Consider the following 17,006-nt stretch of genomic DNA (forward strand, 5'->3'; position numbering starts at 1 on the left):
CAATCAAAGTAATCTCACTGCATGGCTGGATTTCCTGGGATGTCCAAACTCCACAGTGGCTGTGGGACCCAGCTAGTTACAAACTGAGGATCAGTTGCTAGGTCAAAATGCATAAATGTTTAAAACGGAGAGCTCATAATTTGTCAGGGAAAGATTTGGTTGCAAAATCAGCTAAAACAAAGGGTACAAAATGTAAAACATAAAGAAAATGCAGTAGGAATCTGAACATTTATAGTATAAGGTTTATGACTATATGTGTAAAAAAGAGTGAGAGTGAACTAGTTGTCAGAAAGGAAGTACACAAATATTGGAGGTGTGGTAGCAGATGGTGATACACTTCTGATGGGTTTTCAGACAATTTAGCAATTTGGATGATGATGGAAGAAAGAGAGCATATTAAAATTGGAAAGGACATAACAAGAATAAATGAAAAATGATGGGATGAAATTGTAGAGTGAGAAGTATTACAGTTCTGGATTGGTCATATAACCACAACACACTTCTATGCAAACTGGTCTGGACTGTGGATTGAATTTAAAAAGTGTTTTTTTTCTAGTGGCAGGATGAGTGAGAAAGCAAGAAAAAGTGAAGTATGGGGTAAGGGAAATGTATAGAAATATATTAGTGAATTTAGGGATTAATGCAGGAGAGTATTATGATATGGGAAACATAAACCAAGTTGAGAAAAAAATGATGACATCACTGTTCAGGCAAAGATATTCACAAGGAAAAAGAGAGGAGGTATTTGAATATCGGGGTAATATAGTAAAGAATGATATTAGTATATGAGGGAAATAAAAAAACGTAAAAGGAGAGATAAAAAGGAACACAAAAAGTATGTGGAAAACAGAGAATGGAAAGTAAATTAAATTCCAGAAGGAGTTAAAGAAGAATTTGAAAAAGAAATACTATTAGTGAATGGTATGAAATTCGTAGGAAAGTAAATGTAGATTCAGTATCAGGCCAGATGGTATAGGTTATGGAATGTATAAGAAATGAATGGAATGACAAAGAGAGTCATTTATATATATACTGAATAAAAAGTAGAACGAATGGTTTACTTACGGAGAGTTATATTGTCTGATAGTAACATTTATAGGACAGAAAGATATGAAGAATGAAATAAAAAACTGAAAACTTACACTAAATAATACAGATTTTACATTTTTTTCTGAGAATAATACAGAGGAAAAGAAAGGAAAGATTAAGTATATTATGGAAGAAAGTGTGTGTGTGTGTGTGTGTGTGTGTGTGTGTGTGTGTGTGTGTGTGTGTGTGTGTGTGTGTGTGTGTGTATATATATATATATATATATATATATATATATGTGTGTGTGTGCATTAGTGAAATGGAGGATGTGAAAGTTATTCTAGGTGATATTAACAAGATATTTAATACAGTCAAACATGTTGCTTTATAGGATGTTATGGGGAAGTATGGAATTGATAATAGAATTAAGGAAAGTTTAGTGAAAGCATGGCTGAGGGAAGAAACATACATTAGTGAGGAATAAGGCAAGGATGTCCTATGAGTGGAATGATGTCTATATCGGTAATGAATGTGATAATGCATGTAGTAGCTTATAAAATAATAGATACTAGATATGCAATGCAAAGGGGAGTGGTGATTTCAGTAGTTTTGACATGCACATATGATATTGTTGTACTTTCTAAGACCAAAATATGGATGAGGGAAGTTTTGGTTTGTATAAATGGGAATGACCTTGAACAAAGATAAAAGTAAGGGTCTGGTAATGTGGTGAAAATCGTTGTGCATTTTTCAATGAATGAAGTTTTTTTTCTAGAAATGCAATTTAGGAAAATTATGTAGTTATAATACAACTGGAGGATTTGGTAAAAGAAATGAAAGAAATGTGTCATCTGTGGATGACATATAAATTAGCATTCAGGAAAAAAAGGTTTATCTGGTGAATTCGGTATTAATGGGAAACCAGAATATATATGATCCTAGTAAAATATAAAAAGGGAATTGTGCAATTGTTTTTTCTTTCATATGGGATTCAAGACTAAATTGAGTGAAAAGCGATATGTTGTATGTGAGTGAAGATGAAGGAGGGGAGTTACTAAATCCATAACAAAAAAACAACCAAATTTTCAAGAGTAAAATAAAACAACAATAAAATAGTCACAGAAGCATACTAACGAAAATCCAGTTTAATAAACCTAGAGCTTTGGCTTCACATACAGCCTTCAAGGAGTAATAAGCATTAAAACAGATTCTCCATTTATACACTATACTTCATTCAATTAATTCAAATTATTTATAATATCCTTTCAATTAATTCAAATTATCTAATTACCAACCTCCAATTGCACTCTTTGTTCAAGCCAAATGACTCCATTGTGTTATATTTTAAAATAAATAATGCCTCTTTATATAGCAACTTATTCTTTATTTCTCTAAATTCACCTAATTGTAATTTTATTTGTTCTAAAACTGTTGCTTTTAAACAGCTTAGATTAGAGTTGTGATATAATTTAAAATGAGCCCCTAATGGGCTTTCCATTTTTACATTCACAATATCTCTTACATGTTCCTGTATGCGTTTTTTGAAAGACCTAATTGTCTCTCCAACATAATATAATTCACAACCACACTTTACTAAATATATAACACTTTCTGTGTTACAATTAAACAGTCCATTTGGTGTAAAATGTGTGCCATTTACATTTTCAAACTTCCTAACTACATATTTACAGCTGCAGCATCTATTACAAGTATAAGTTCCTTTACTTATCACCACTTCGCTATACGGTGTAGCATCTAGTGAAATAAAGTCTTTATGTATTAGCATATCAGATAAATTCCTACCTCTCTTGTAGGATATTTGTACTTTAGTCAGCATTATTTCTTTTAAGTCTTTGTCTGTTAATAGCATTGACCAATGTTTTTTTTTACTTCTTTAATTATTTCAGTCGTTAGTATATTAAAGGTTGTCACAAAGTAGATTTCTCTTTTCACTTGTGACTGTTTCTCCCTATATTTCTTATATTTTCCATCAACTCTAATATCCTCTCCTATATTATTGTTATAACGTTTCTCTAGTCTTTACACACAGCTTGTATTACCTCATTGATATTGTATTCCCTATCAGCAAACATTTCTGCTGTTTCACACATTTCTTCTTGCAGATTTTCATTCTTATTGCACAACTTTTCTAGACATAGAAATTCATTATATGGTATCACAGACATCAAGTGCTTTGGATGACAACTACTATCATATAAAAATGTATTAGCATTAGCAAATTTTCTGTATACATTAGTCTCAATGTGTTGTCCAGCATTTCCTATTAATCTAATGTCCAAATATGGAATATCATTCCCTAGCTCTATTCCATCAAATTTTAAACCAAAATTATTACTTTGGATATCTTGGACAAAGGATTTTATATCTTCACACCATCCTTTACACAGAAAAAACAGATTGTCTATATATCGGAAATACTGGACAACATTATTTTCAAAGAGCCTATGTCTATATATTTTACTTTGTTCAAAGTCAACTATCACCACATTTGCATACTTGGGGGCAAACAAAGCCCCCATGGCTGTACCCTACAGTTGGTGATAAATGTCTCCATTAAATCTGAAGAAATTATTAGTAAGGCAGACATGCAACAATTCTACTACATATTGGGACACCATTGTATCTCCCAAACATTGCAAGACAGCTTGAATGCCCACCTTATGCTCGATGTTAGTATAGAGACTAACTACATCCAAACTTTGCCAATACATATCTTCTTGCCAAATAATGTCTTTGATTTTACTTAAAAAATCTTGACTGTCTTTTACATATGATGGAATTTGTATCACCCAAGGTTTAAGGTATTCATGAAGAAAAATACCCAGATTTCTCAAAAAATATTTTTCTGCAGCTACTATTGGTCTTCCTTGAAGATTTTCAATCCCTTTTTATATCTTAGGTTTACAGTAAAATGATACTATACATGTATCCTTAATATCAAACTTCATTTCAACATATTTTTTACTGAAATATCCTAGGCGCACTCCTTTGCTAAGAAGATCTAAATAATCTCGTATTGCTTTTTCATATTTTATTTCACACTTTTCATAGACTGTCACATCATGTAAGTGTGTGTAACATATTTTAACATATTGTTCATGATTCATTATCACTATTTTATTCCCTTTATCCAACATTTTTATGTCTAAATTATGATTCTGACACAAATCTCTAAAAGCAAGCCATTGTTCTTTAGTTAAATTATATTGCACATTGCTCTTATTTCGTACACATTCATAATATAACATTTCCACTTTAAAATTCAAAACAGACACTAAATGTTGGATACTTTGATTAACATATGGAGGTATAAAATCACTATAAACTGGAACATTTTCAGTACTTAGCAGCATATATGCATTAATATATTCAGTTAAAGCATTCTCATTCGAGTTGCATGAATAAAACTAATCTTCTAAATTCACATCTACCTTATATTCTTCTTCTATATTATTTGATGCAAAGAAATCCATTAAATGAAGTTTTCTCCCTAACCTAGACAATTCACATTTTAAAACATGAAGCCGATGAAGAGATGTTGGTATAAACTTAATGCCTAATTGTAATACATAACAAGCTATTTCAGAAACATTTATACCAGATACATTTAGTATTAAATCGCTCTGAGTGTTAATGCCATTTAGTTCTTTTTGTTTTACACATATTATAAAATTGCTATTTAATTTAAAGTCCTGCTTGTTACCCCACTTGGTTCTGCCCCTTTTCTTACCCATTCTTTGATTACCTGGGGCTTCATTCTGAAACCGTTGGGCGTGTTCGGCAGGCCACTGTGCTGCTGGCAGAGGCAGATATCATTCATTATCCTCACTTTCTGCTTCTGTTGTCACTTCCTTCTCATACGTTGTAGCAAAAGATACAGAGGGGCCGGACTTAGCTCCTCACTTCCATTCACGTGATGCAGACTTGTAATTTGGTTTCCATAGAAATGCTTTTTGTAGTTTATAGTCTTTAATGTCTCTATTTATTTTTTGTTGTTTTCCTTTCTGTCAGTTCAATCTCAAATTCTTTTAGTCTGCTATTGATCTCAACTAAAAATTAATCTTGAAATATAAATCCAAGAGTGAAGAACAGTCCCCCTGACAGGCAAACACTCCTCCTAGAAATGTATTATATGGTATCACAGACATCAAGTGCTCTGGATGACAACTACTATCATACAAAAATGTATTAGCATTAGCAAATTTTCTGTATACATTAGTCTCAATACCTATTAATCTAATGTCCAAATATGGAATATCATTCCCTATCTTTATTCCATCAAATTTTAAACCAAAATTATTAGTTTGGACATCTTGGACAAAGGATTTTACATCTTCACCCCCTCCTTTAAAAAAAAAAAAAAAAACAGATCATCTATATATTGGAAATACTGGACAACATTATTTTCAAAGAACCTATGTCTATATATTTTACTTTGTTCAAAGTCAACTATCACCAGATTTGCATACATGGAGGCAAACGAAGCCCCCATGGCTATACCCTGCAATTGGTGATAAATTTCTCCATTAAATCTGAAGAAATTATTAGTAAGGCAGACATGCAACAATTCTACTATATATTGGGACACTGGTGTATCTCCCAAACATTGTAAGACAGCTGGAATGCCCACCTTATGCTCAATGTTAGTATAGAGACTAACTACATCTAAACTTAGCCAGTATATATCTTCTTGCCAAATAATGTCTTTGATTTTACTTAAAAAATCCTGACTGTCCTTTACATATGATGGAATTTTTATCACCCAAGGTTTAAAGTATTCATGAGGAAAAATACCCAGATTTCTCAAAAAATATTTTTTTGCAGCTACTATTGGTCTTCCTTGAAGATTTTCAATCCTTTTTGTATCTTAGGTTTACAGTAAAATGATGCTATACATGTATCCTTAACATCAAACTTCATTTCAACATATTTTTTACTGAAATATCCCCTGTGCACTCCTTTGCTAAGTAGTTCTAAATAATCTTGCATTGCTTTTTCGTAATTTATTTCACACTTCTCATAGACTGTCACATCATGTAAGTGCGTGTAACACATTTTAACTTTTTGTTCATGATTCCTTATCACTATTTTGTTCCCTTTATCTGACATTTTTATGACTAACTTATGATTCTGACACAAATCTCTAAAAGCAAGCCATTGTTCTTTACTTAAATTATATTGCACATTGCTCTTATTTCGTACAAATTCAAAATATAACCTTTCTACTTATTTAAGTTACTAAATCCAGTTGTTTATCTGCTTTTTTTAAGTTGTATAGAGTATTAAACTGGGTAAAGGAAAATAATGAAAATTTAACAGTGGAAAGGTGTAAACATAAGTACAAAATATTCTTGGAAATGAGAATAAAAAATGTAGGAAAATAATATATAAATGAAGAAATTAAAAAAATATCAAGAAAAAATTCTAATGTGGAAAACAAAAACAGATGATAACAGTAGGATGGAAGGATGGAAGTCACTGAGTGATGTCCCAAACCTCTTGTATCAGAGGCACATGGGATATATGCAAATGATCCTTATGAACATCAGGTGTTTCAGCTCATTGGCGATTCTGAATGCCCATGACTTGTTTCGTCATTTTACTGGACAATTTCAGGCCAAAAAAGCCAAACCCTACTAGCTGTGGTTATGCATATTTCAACCTTGTTATGACCTCATCAGCACAGCACAAGCAAAGTGTTTGACTAAGCATTAAAAACACAAGGCTGTTATACCCAGCTGATCTTGTTTCCGGACAGCATAACCTATCTGGGCTTAGTACCAGTCATTTCCTGCCTGTACCTTTTCCTCACCTACCATCCCCCTCCCCCTTATACCTGACTTCTTCCCCTACATCTTAAATAACCCTAGTCTCATGTGGCGCTATCTTTATTTCTTGGACTATCTCTCGGCTGCTGTGTGTCCCTGGCCCCAGTGTCCTTACCCTGTGTAAGTACTCAATTTTTGCATTATATTGTTGAAATGATTGTATGATGTCCTTCAAGAATGCAACTGCAGTCATAACATATGGGTTGTTCTGCCTCTGGCAGCCCTCGGTTGGCCGAATTCCAAAGTCTGGGTCCGGCGTCGGCTGGTGTCGCCTCCTCTCCGACGTCACAACGGCTGGAGTATAAAGGCATCGGCCGACGCCATCTTCTTCAGTCTTTCTTGCCGCGCGGTGCCCGAAGCAGAAGCAGTTCGCAAGTGCCGGTCGGTCAGCTCCTGAGTTTTCAGTACCGAAGTCATCTAAAAGCTAAGTACCCCATTGGGGAACATTTATTCTTGCCTCAGCCGATGTCAGAACAAATTGAGAAAGTTAATAATTGTTTGTCTTGCGGTAAACAAATACCTCATAAGGACTTCCATTCTCTCTGCCTTCCTTGCCTGGGCCCAGACCACGATGTCTCGGCCTGTGCTGCCTGTGCTTGCTTTAATAAGTGCACTGTTAGGCGCCGGGCAGAATTCGGCGAGAACTTTTTCGGTGAATCTTTTGCATATATCATGCCGTCGGATCAACCGACAACCCAATCTGCTAAAAAACGCAAGGACCGGGACCGACATCCTCGGCCCGCGTCCACTATCGATACTACGCCTAAACCCTCTGCTAGTGCTCTGGTCCCTTTGGAAGTGGTAAATCCACCGCTCCAGGCCGACGACACAGCGTTAACACGACCTTCGGTCTCAGAGATCTCTCCGGTGCCGGTTGTTGATTTTCCTCCGGAAACCAAAGTTCTGGACATACCCAACACCATTTCTGTGGACAAGGTTACGCCTGCACGTGGGGCTGCTAGGCCCCCTGTTTCCATGTCCAGCAAGGCTTTTGCACGTGCTAAGGCCACCAGTCAGGCCAAGGCCCATCCTAAGCCTGCTACCCAGGCCCCTTCATCTGATAAGCAGATCATGTCTCTGGCTGCAGATCTTATTTCCCTTATTAGGGGGACTCAGCCTCATCCGGACAGGGGTTCTCAGCCACCTGCAGAGAAAAGGCCTAGAACTGAGCAGGCCGACGACCTCCCTTCAGATGAAGCCTCTGGGGATTCTGAGCATTCTGATACCCAAGAAAAATCCTTCCAGGCCTACGAGGACTCTGATGCTGAGGAATCAATTCCCTCTGCCTCCCCTCCAGAGGATTTCTCTTTTGGTGAAGTCCTGCATTCCATGAGGGAATATTTTCAATGGCAGGGTCAGGAATTCTCTGACTCCAGGAAAAGGCTTTGTACCTTCCTCAAGCTTCCCCAGCACAGACCTTTGGCTATTCCACCTGTTATGGATGTTTTGGATGATGTTTTCTCTGACTCCAGTGTAACCCTGACTCTCTTCCTCCTGCTCCTGTCAAGCCGGACAGATATTATAGGGTCCCTGACACTCACAAGCACCTTTTTAAGGCCCACTCTGTGGATCTAGAAACTATTTCACAGGGCCCCAAGGGAGTGGCTACCTCCTCTGCCAAAAACCCTCTGCCGGCAGACAGAGAAGCAAGGTCCCTGGAGAGATGGGGTAAAAAAGTATATACCTCTACTACCCTAGCCATGAGGTCACTTAACTGCCTTTTCCACATGTTTCAGTACCAAGATTTTCTCCTGGATGATTTACAGAAAAAGCCTCCCCTGAGCCTATTGATAAAAAGGCATTGCAGGATCATATACATAACACTCAGCAGGTTAATAACCATTTTCTTCAGTGTGGTTATGATGCATTGGAAGCTTCATGTAGGGCAGCTATGACTGGGGCTGTGATACGTAGACATGCTTGGTTAAAGGATCAGTCTTTGCCTGACCATGTTAAAGTAAAGTTACTTGATGCACCTTTGGAAAAACAGAAGCTGTTTGGTGCTAATGCACAAGATGTACTGAAATCCATAGAGGAAAAAGCAAAGTCAGTACAGACAGTCAAGGATTTCCTTCAGGTTCAGCCACCCAGATTCAGCAGAAACTGGCCCTCAAAGAATTGGTCCTTCCCCGGCTCAGACAAGTTTCAAAGGGGAAAAAGCAGGCGTGCCCGAGGTAGAGGGCAATACAGAGTTTCTTACAGGGGCCGCCAATGGCAACTTCCAAATCAAAGAAGTGGCGCAGACAGTTCAGCTGCACCACAAGGACAATCACAATGACTTGACTTTCGTACCGCCTACAAAGGTTCAAAGAGAAGCACTTTTGGGCGGAAAATTATCCTTATTCTCTCAAAACTGGCATATCTTAACCAAGGACAACTGGATTTTGGATTTGATAGACAAAGGTTACAGATTCCACTTCCACACATTACCAATAAGACAAGGCATGCCAAACCTGCCACATCATCAAAGGGCAGAGGCGCTCACTCAAGTTTCCAAGCTGTTAAGTATAAAAGCAATAGAAAGGGTTCCTCCTCAGGAGCAAGGCCAGGGATTTTATTCAAGGCTGTTCCTTGTTCCAAGAAAAGAAAACAAATGGAGACCCATACTGGACTTGTCAACTCTAAACACTTTTCTCATGGTGCCAAAGTTCAAAATGCTGACGTTGCAGCAACTCTTTCCCATGCTGGGCAAGGGGTCTTGGCTGGTCACTCTGGACCTCAAGGAGGCATACCTGCATGTCCCAGTCAGACAAAGCTGCAGAAGATACCTCAGATTTCTTGCAGGGACAGAGCATTATCAATTCTCAGCATTGCCGTTCGGCTTATCTACTGCACCCAGAGTGTTCACGAAATGCCTGGCATCAGTAGTGGCACACTGCAGACTGCAGGGGATTCAAATATACCCCTACGTGGACGACTGCCTCATACAAGCAAACAACAAACAAACCTTAAAAGAAAATTTGGACTATGTCATGCATCTACTGCAGGCCTTGGGATACACAGTCAACATTCAAAAGTCAAAACTACTGCCATCCCAACAGATTATCTTCCTAGGAGCCAAACTGGACACAGAAAACCAAATGGCCTACCTCACAGAGGAAAAGCAGCAGCATTTACCAGAGTACTTCAAAGGCCTAGCAAAACTCTCCCAGCTGACTGCAAGGAAAATCCTGCAGGCCCTGGGGTTCATGGCATCTTGCATCCTTCTGATACCTTTGGCAAGACTTCATATGAGAAAGCTGCAATGGTATTTAAAAAACTTATGGTCTCAACATAACCAAAGCCTAGAGGACATAATCCCACTTATTCCATGTCTGCAAAAGGAATTCCTATGGTGGGCTCAAGCCAGTCAGCAAAACAAAGGCATGTCATTCAACAGACCTCAAGCAGGCCAAATGATTACAACTGACGCCTCAGACCATGGATGGGGGGTGCACATGGAGGGCAGATGCATTCAAGGTTTTTGGACGCCAAAGGAAAGGCATCTGCACATAAACCAAAAGGAGATGTTGGCAGTGATACATGCAATCAAAACTTTCGAAAAATCACTACAACAAGGCATTTGCTAATAAGGACAGACAACACCACTGTCATGTGGTACATAAACAAGCAGGGGGGCACCCATTCTTATCCCCTCTGCAGACTAACAATACTTCTCTGGGAAAAATCTCTGAGCCAGAAGATACATTTACAATCCCAGTTTGTACCAGGCAAGGACAATGTACTGGCGGACCAGCTGAGCAGAAATTTTATGGATCCACACGAATGGATGCTGCACCCTCACATTTTCTCTCAACTGACGAAGACATGGGGAAGACCAGACGTAGATCTCTTTGCTTCCCACTTAAATCATCACCTGGAAAAGTTCTGCACAAGGACTCACCATCCTCTAGCTTGGAAAACGGATGCTCTCTCCTTCAGCTGGAATTCTCTGAAAATTTATGCATTCCCTCCTCTGCCTCTGCTGACCAAGGTGATACTGAAGATCAAAGCAGAACAACCAACAGGCATCTTAATAGCTCCAGACTGGCCAAGGCAACACTGGTACCCATTGCTATTGACCATAACTCGGACCAAACCATGGCCTCTGACCTTATGGCCCCTGCTTTTAACACAACACAATTACAGGACTGTACATCAAGACCTGAAAACATTACACCTGACAGCCTGGAGGCTACCATGATTTCTCCACCTAGCTCTCTTTCCAAATCAGTTCAAGAGATCTTGCCGGAAGCACGCAGACCTTCCACCAGAAAAACCTATTCGGCCAAGTGGAAGAGATTCAGCATCTGGAATGCCAACAGGGGTCAGGACACAACATTACCGAGTATACCTCAGATATTAGAATACTTGGCAGAACTATTTCATACTGGACTCTCATACTCTTCAATAAAGATTCATGCCTCAGCAATCTCAGCAAGATACAACTGTGACCCTCCAGTGTTTTCACATCCTTTGCTACGACAGTTTCTAAGAGGAATAAAGAATATCAAACCTCCCAGAAGACAGCCAGTACCTGCATGGGACCTCAATTATGTGTTGGAAAAATTAACTCTTCCTCCATTTGAACCAGCAGCAACTTCAGAAATTCAATTTCTTTCATGGAAGACGGTCTTTTTATTGGCAGTCACATCTTCAAGAAGAGTTTCAGAGATTCAGGCACTCATGGCAGTGCCTCCCTTCATCATTTTTCATCAAGACAGAGTTTCTCTAAGAACAAATCCTACATTCATGCCAAAAGTTATTTCCAAGGTGTCTCTAAATCAAGCTATTCAACTGCCTACATTCTTCCCCAATCCTCAAAACAAGGGGGAAAAACTACTGCATACTTTGGACATACACAGACAACTACGTTACTACTTGGACAGAACTAAGCCCACCAGAAAGTCTGACCAACTGTTTGTAGCCTATGCTGCTGGAATACAAGGAAAAGCAATCTCCAAACAAACAATTTCAAAATGGATTGGACATTGCATCAGATTCTGCTATTCATTCCATGGAAAGGGTGTGCCTGCCAATATTAGGCCACATTCCACCAGAGCTTTAGCCACTTCCACAGCTTTCCTAAGAGGAGTGGCAACAAAGGACATTCTAAAGGCTGCTACATGGAGCTCCGTGCATACATTTACCAAGCACTACAACCTGCCTTTATACTCCAGATCCCGAGCAGGCTTTGCTTCGGCAGTCCTGCAGGGGATTTTAGCTACACCATCCTTATCATAGATCCATCCACCCCCAGCTTGGCTATGGTATTCAACCCATATGTTATGACTGCAGTTGCATTCTTGAAGGACATAGTACAGTTTGTACCTACCATAAATGTAGATGTCCGATAGATATGCAACTGCAGTCGGATTTTCCCACCCTCCTACCCCTCTGTATCCTTTCTTTTTGGGTCCCTACCCCTTATCCCATTAGCTGGGGGTATTTCCTATGGTGTATCTGTTTATTACTGTTGTGCATGTTTGGATTATTTTTATCCATTTACCAAAATTAGCCTTCCTAGGAGGGCACCTGGCATCTGGGGCAAGAAACACTGAAGAAAATGGCGTCGGCTGATGCCTTTATACTCCAGCCGTTGTGACGTCGGAGAGGAGGCAACACCAGCCGACGCCGGACCCAGACTTTGGAATTCGTCCGACCGAGGGCTGCCTGAGGCAGGACAACCCATATGTTATGACTGCAGTTGCATATCTATTGGACATCTACATTTATGGTAGGTACAAAACTGTCCTTTGCCGATAAATGCTATTGTAAGGGTTTCATTACTGATAATCACTATACTAATATGAACAAATGTGTGCTTGACTTATTATCTGTCTTAATGGTGACCTGTGTACTGTGAGTAGAATGTGGAACAGACAAACACTACTGAATGCATTTCAGAGTAGATCAGCTGGCACTATAGGGGGTAATAGTCTGGTTTTCAATAGAATTCACCTGTAGAGTAGCGTAACATTTCTGTTATTTAGTATTGCATACACCGGAACACTGTAGGACATAAACCGAAGACACTGTCCTATTTTATCTAGACAACACCAGGTCGGACAAGCGTTTAGGTTATGTAGAACACTACATGTTGAGTTATTACAACACCTGCTCCCTCTGAAATTGTAAACGGCAGTTTAAGGTAGTATACCAGTAACTGTAGACCGCACACACTTTGAACAGTTGCTACTAAATGAACTACTTCATCCGTTCCCTCTTACATTCAATACATAGTGTCAGAATAGCGTTTTAGATTTGTGGAAGGTGTCTGCACTATTAATCCAAAAACTGTAAATTAACAACTTTTTAGTGGATATTGTGACTTGTAAGACTGAAATGAGGTGTTCTACCTTAAACTGAATGTGCCATATCAACACAGCGTGTTTGAATGCGTTTGAGCTGGGCACTGTTAAAACACACTCTACACTAGCTATACAGGTCTGTTTTATGCAATAAATACTGTATGGAATTAGTGTTCCTGTAATAAGGCTCCAAGCACATGGAATCTGCTGCACTGATCACAATAAGAATAGTGATAGGTCCATAGATACCTATCTGGCACCTGCCTTCACTCAGTACTTGCCAGGGCTGCTTATCATCTCAGATACCTGCTTTTTACACTATTTGACCTTGCTTAGAGACGCTGTTTATGTTCCTAAGTTGTATAATAAACTTCAACTTTCTCTAGCGTTTCTGTATCCTGGTCTCCGCTCATGATGCCTATGTTATATTTAGGCTAAAGCAGTTGTTTTTTTAACCAAGTCTAATGCTGTAGGATTAAACGCTGTACTAGTTAGAATGCTCTTAGAAAATATTACATCTAGGCTGTATCTATGTTACATTAGCGAAACTCAAATCACAAATAGGTGTCTTGTAGAGCATATACAATCCTGTGTAGCAACGGGTAGAACTAACTAAAGAGCTTTAGTTGCTCTAATGTTCTTAGAACCACACGTGGAATTATCTAGACTGAATTAGTTCATTAAAACTGATGTAGTGCTATCTCCTTGTGCAAATAATTTTTGAGTTGCTGTATTTGCAGAACTATATAGCTGTGTTTTCATTTTTTTTTTTAAAGAAAAAATAAGAAAATCTGTATAGCTGTGATTATACTGAATCTATGTGAACCTAATGGGTATGATTAAAGTGGAGAATTACATCTGCCTAGGATCCTTAACTTTAGTAGCTATTTAGTAGCTATTTAGAATATTTAGAAAAATAACTGACATTTTACCTGGCTAATAGGGTTTATGTATTCTAGTATTTTTTTAAGCTGCTATTACAGGAGTAAGTGTGGCTGGCCAAAACCCTTCTGTTTTTCTTTACCAGTTTGTTTCTGTTCCCCTTTATGTAACCAGCTCTCCAACCTGCCTGCCCTGTATAAGGAATTGGAAACTTGCCCTATCTGAAGAGCAAGAATCATATTTTACCTAACATTAAGGGGCTAAGAATAGAGCCAAACATCTCCCTGAGAATCATTCCCTCAAGGAAACAAGAAAGTAGGTCTACCAGAACATTTTGTGTACTTAATAGACTTGTCTAAATGTATATCTGGAAGTAAATTGCAGGTTTAGCATACACTCCTCCCTAGCCAGGACAGCCAGCAGCCAAAAGTCATCTCTTCTCCCACCTACCATACCCTCCTCTCTCATTGCCTCTGTATGTATTTCTCCTATCTTTTCCCTCTTATTACTTCTTGTTCTGCTAGCCCCTATGAGTAGCCATGATTGCAATATATCTCACTGACCAGTAGGTGGCAGCCTCTTCCCATGACTAATCTCCTAGAACACATATCTTACTATCTTATAACTCTCAGGCATTCCAGTTTGTCCTACACTTATCTCTCATGCAGTCCCACTCTATCCTTCTACCTTACACTGCTTATCTCTCTATCAACCCTCCCAACCATCTCTCCCAAACTTACCTTAGCAGTCAGCACTCCACTGATTGTTCTCCTGGGGTTCAATCCTTCACTGGCTCTACCCGCTCTGTTCGCCCTGTGGGCTCACTCCGCTCCCCTACCTTGCCCCCATTTCCCACCCGCCCTTGGTACCGCTACATTTATCCTCCCTAAACCACTTCCCCATCCACACACTCACTCATAGGACCCATCTCTTTAAAGTGATATAACCCCTTACCATTGTGTTACACACAAACCTCAATTGGAACTTTCTCTCTATACTAAGCTATAACCACCACCTCATTATGCTACCTTCATCGAGCTTACCATTCCCAAAGATCTTTCTCTTAATTCTACTCTTACCTTTCCTTTCTATACCTTACCTACTTGCATTTTATGAATGCCTGAACTGCCTAGGATTTTATAACTCCATAAGGCAAACCTCTACACCAATACTTGAAGTCCCTCTTAGCAATACATATACACCCAGCACAACTAATTACCTACCAGCTAAGTATCATAGGCTGACCCATATTAAATTCTATAGTTCAAGAACTAGGAAATTCCAGAATCTAACAGGTAGACTCTTAAAAGTTATAATGAGAGTACAATTTCACCCCTTAATAGATGGTGATATCCACCCAAACCCTGGGCCAACCTCTACTACAACATCATTGCCCTACATCCCAATTCCTGCTAACACACAATTGCTAGTAAGACCCTATAACTTACTCTTGATAGCTCATCTCAATATACGGAGCATAAACAATAAAGTTGCCTACCTACATGCACTCATGGATGTACATTAATTGGACATCCTATGTCTAACTGAAACATAGCTCAAAAATGCAACACAAGATAATGAGATTGTTCCACCCGGCTACAATATCCTAAGGCTAGACCATAAAGCTAAGAAGGGTGCGGGAGTAGCTGTTCTATATAAATCTGGCTTACAGGTGACCCATATAGATTCTCAACCTCCACTAATAAATAAGGCTGAAATCCTTATTTCCAAATTACAACTTAAAAAACATAAATCCATTTACATCATCTGCATTTATCTTCCCCCAGGTAATAACTCTAGCACCCTAGAGGATATCCTTAGTTGGCTATCTAATACATACCCACAAGAAACCATAGTGCTTGGTGACTTTAATATCAACTAGAAGAGCTGTTCCTCAGAACAGCCACCTACTCATATTAACCTATATGATTTTTCCCAAACCATTACGTCCCCTACAAGGACCAATAAACTCAATGGCAAGGAAAGCACCTTAGGTTCATAGGTTCATAGGTTGGTACTAGGCTATCAGCCCTAGGGCCTATACAAGCCTAGCCATAACAATTCCCTGGCTATTTCTTCCCACATTATTTACTTTCCTGGACCCCTGTCTAGCAGGGCGACTGACGTGATCCCTGGGGTGAAATTTCTTTCTCCCATTCAATCGTCAAGGTTCCTCTTGAAGAGGTCCAAATAGGCACTCTGCTTGACATGTATGGGCAATCTATTCCAGAGTCTGGGGAGTCTCTGGGTCAGGAACCTATCCCTCCAGAATATTTTGGTTATTGTGATGACAAGGTTTAGATCCCTGAAGCGTGTAGCTCTGAGGGATTGGGATTTCTTTAAGTGTAGCATGTCCAACAGCTCTGGGTTTGACATGACCTTGTATGTTAAGCAGAGATCGCCTCTGAGTAGACGATATGCGACAGAGTATAGTGGAGTTTTTTAAGGCGGTCAGCGTAGGGCATCTGCTTTAGGCCTGTGATTCTTTTAGTGAGGTATTTCTGAGGCCTTTCCAGTTGTTGCAGATGTCTTGAGAGGTACATACCAAATGGGGCATTGTATTCTATAATGGGTCTAATGAGGGATGAGTACAGTGGGACAATGACCTCCTTTTTTCTGGATGAAAAGCCCTTCGTGATGAGGTGTGCCACATAGAAGGATTTCCTGACTGTTGTGGCGATGTGGTTATCAGAGAAATGTACCAGTACACCAGCTAAGCTGTCCACCTGTGTCCCTAAGTCTCTTATCACACTTTCTGTGTTTAGTGTACTGCCACCTATATGGTAATTCATGGATACATGTTTTTTCCCAAAGGGGATAACAATACATTTCTTGGCATTGAGCTTGAGCCCATGGCTCTGGCACCAAGCATATGTTTCTGTAAGGCCCTTTTATAGAGTATCCACATAATTTGGGGATTCAATAATGGCTCCCAGTTTGCAGTCATCTGCAAACT

The sequence above is a fragment of the Protopterus annectens genome, chromosome 4.part0 (assembly GCF_019279795.1).
Source record: "Protopterus annectens isolate FY-2018-M chromosome 4.part0, PAN1.0, whole genome shotgun sequence".
NCBI classification, from domain to species: Eukaryota; Metazoa; Chordata; order Ceratodontiformes; family Protopteridae; genus Protopterus; species Protopterus annectens.